The following is a 3,417-nucleotide window of genomic DNA, read 5'->3' on the forward strand; positions in this document are numbered from 1 at the left end:
ATTCAGCTATGTATTTTATATACTTTACATCTGGATAGCAGCTTAACCTCCCTTTTCTCCTAGCAGTCTCTCCCTCTCAGCTCCCCTTCCCCCCATAATCTCCTCCCCTTCACCTCATAAAAGGAGAGGCCTCTCATGGATATCAACCAGCCTTGGCTTATCAAATCGCAGTAAGATTAGGTGTGTCTCCTTTTACTGAGTCTAGATGAAGCAGCCCAGTTAGCACTATGGAATCCAAAGGCAGGCAGTATAGTCAGAGACAGCCTCTGTTCCTGCTTTAGGCCTCCCCACATGAAGACTCAACTGTACAATGTTACTTATGTGCAGAGGGCCTAGGTCTGTCCCATGCATGCATGCTCTCTCTAGTTGGCAGTTTAGTCTCTCTGAGCCCCTATGAGTCCAGGTTAGTTGATTCTGTAGGTTTCTTGTGGTGTCCTTGACCTCTCCATCTCTTTCAATCATTCCTCCCCTCTTCCACAGGATTCCTTAGGCTTCATTTAATGTTTGGCTATGGGTCTCTGTATCAGTTCCTATTAGTTACTGGATGAAGCTAGTCTCCTGTCTACAAGTATATCAGAATATCATTAATAGTGTAAAGGGTGGGCTCCCTCTTGTGGCATAAGTCTCTGTGAGTTCGAGGCCAGCCTAGTCTACATTTCAAGTTTCAGGACAGCCAAGGCTACACTGAGAAATTCTATCTAAAAAAAAAAAAAAAAAAAAAAAAAAAAAAAAAAAAAAACACCAAAAACAACAAACAAAAGCACAAAAATCCTAGAGGGCAGCAACTGAATATAGCATTCTTAATCACCATGGTGGGTGATGATTAAACATTTAAATCAAAATGCCCATTGCTCTGTCAAACACTAATAGCAATGTGGTTTCCCATGGCATAAGGTTCAACCATAGTGATTGCTTCACATGGAATAGGGCTAACTTTATCTGACATAATGCTGCTCCCTGGTTCATTTTTGGGCAGTATCAACTCTCTCTCACCTGACCAAGGACGAGAACCCAGAAAATAAGTATCATTGGCTATCCTCATCAGACTGCAGGCAAAAGTCTTCCTGGCCCTGATCAGCTTTACTAGAGCATCATGAGCATCCAGAGCCTCAAATTTACTTGAAGCAATGACAAAAGAGAAGCTTGTGAGTGCAGCCTTTTCTGCAAATCCAATGATGTTTAAACCAGTCCAAACAGCAGTGCCTCCAGATGTGGGCTCATAGATTCTTGCCATTGCATATTGAATATGTTGCATATAACCAGTGGGTGCTGGTCAAAGATTAAGTGGAACAACACCCTGTGTAAGAATTCACCCACTTTTGATGATTAGTGCAAACTCTGGATTTTGAACTGAGTACATCATGCAACTTCTGTAGTTCTGGTAAACAGGACTTTGTGGACTTCCACAGCACTAGAAAATATGCATGGCTGTGAGAAAAGTGTAATTGGAGTTCTGCCTTTTATTACCATGATCATTGGGATGCACTCACTGGCTTCTTGCTGCCAAGATCACCTGTTAAGAATTCAATTGCTCTATTGCTAATGACTTCATTTACATTTATATTTATCTGGGGTTTTGATCCAGTCTGCCATACCACAAAAGGAAAGTGATTTTTTAGTTTACCTTCAGCTACCTTATGTGCTGCTTTCATTATTGCACTAGCAATCTTTGGATCAAGACCATAATCCTGATTTACTTCATAAGCACCCCCCTTCAAAACACCAAGAGCTTTAATGATTGAAATTGGTATCTGTCCCTCCTCCAATCTTAATGTCTATTGTAGATCTCATGAATCTCATAATCTTGGCATCAATGATTGTACGTTGTGACCTTAATTTCACTGATGGCATCATAGTCAATATGGAAGGAGTATTGACTTACCATTTGAATAGTGCTTAAGTCCCAGAATAGGACAGCCATGGCCTTTGAGTCCACATCTGAGGAGTGCATTCAGTATTTTGTGCTGAAACACTGAATGAAAGCTGAGCTAAAATCACACCTCCACATCAAGTTATGGTGTGTTTTTAAAGGAAACTAATAAGATCTCAGAAAAAATACTCAATGAAAAGTATGTATTATGAGATAAGTAACACCTGAGTAGTAATAAATTAATTTTAAAATGTAATACCCATTAAAAGCACTATGAGACATTGAAAAACAATTTTTAGCTGTATGTAGAATCCCATGACAAAACATTAAGGTAGGCTTATGGAAAATTGAAGAAACATGAGAGCTATATCATTTGGGAATATTAAAAGACACAAAATAATATGTTTCAAGGATAACAATATTATAGGATGCAACACATTATAGTCACTACCCATGGTTCTGTGTGAAGAAAAGGAAATTGAAGTATATATAGAAGTAAATATTCATGTAATAACACTTTAAATTAAAGTGAAACAAGAATGAAGCATTGCACAACCTGCTCATCTGAGAAATAACTTTGAGGTTCCTGTATGAGTCCCAAAGGCCATTTAAAATTATACAAATATCTTTTGATGTCTTTTAAAATAATCAAATTATTTATTATAAGGTAATTGTAAGCAATGAATGATAGATTGATACATAGAAGAAAATAGCATAAAGCATTTAGCACAGCGCTGGTAAAACTGTCTTCATCTTTCTAATCTGTTCAGCCATGGGCCCCTTTCCTTTATAAATTACCCAGCCTCTAAAATTCTGTTATAGAATCAAAGCACAATCTCAAACACATAGGAAGTTTCCCGTGGAAACCCCTAAATAGCCAAGGCTACCAGTTGCTCTCCAAAAACAGGCAGTAAGGCCCTATTGCTGAAGACAACATTTACATATCTCATTGAACATAGAATAGTTGTGTTTACCTAATTAGAACCTTCACTGCTACTAACTAGTGTTCATGGTACTGAAAGATACTCTGCGTGCTACTGGAGGAAAAAAGTAAACAACAATCTAGCTACAAAACTTTAAATTTACAATGGAAAATGTCCACAGGATACATTGGTGAAACAGTGGCAAAATGTGGAAGTAACCAAATCTGAGTGGATTTAAGGTCCACTCCATAAGATGAAAGACATACCTGACATTCTTCTAGTAACCAAGAACTTGAGATGAGACAATCCATGAACCTAAGGGGAAATTAAATACTAGTCCAAGGGGCATGTCCCATGAAAGCCTTCACTTACCAGGAAAATGGGACAGAAGAGAGGACATCCTATTGGGACTCTAGGTGAGAGAAGTATGGGAGAATGGGGAAATAGAAGGATCCAGAGGGTCCTTGAAACCTACAAGAAGAACATTATGATGGGCAGATCTGAGCCCAGCTCAAACTAAGGCACCAGTCAAGGACAACACATGCAGTAAACTTTGAACCCCTACCCGGATCTACCCAATGGACAGGACATTCTCCACAGTTGAGTGGAGAGGGGGGTCTGACT

The 3,417-nt window shown here is 39.0% G+C and overlaps 1 pseudogene; it reads right to left on the reverse strand.

Annotated features, from left to right (window-relative positions):
* Window positions 1-823: 823 nt before the first annotated feature.
* Window positions 824-1,885, reverse strand: LOC127185234 (fumarate hydratase, mitochondrial-like; annotated as a pseudogene).
* Between the last annotated feature and the right edge of the window lie 1,532 nt (window positions 1,886-3,417).

This window comes from Acomys russatus, chromosome X (genome assembly GCF_903995435.1).
Source record: "Acomys russatus chromosome X, mAcoRus1.1, whole genome shotgun sequence".
NCBI classification, from domain to species: Eukaryota; Metazoa; Chordata; class Mammalia; order Rodentia; family Muridae; genus Acomys; species Acomys russatus.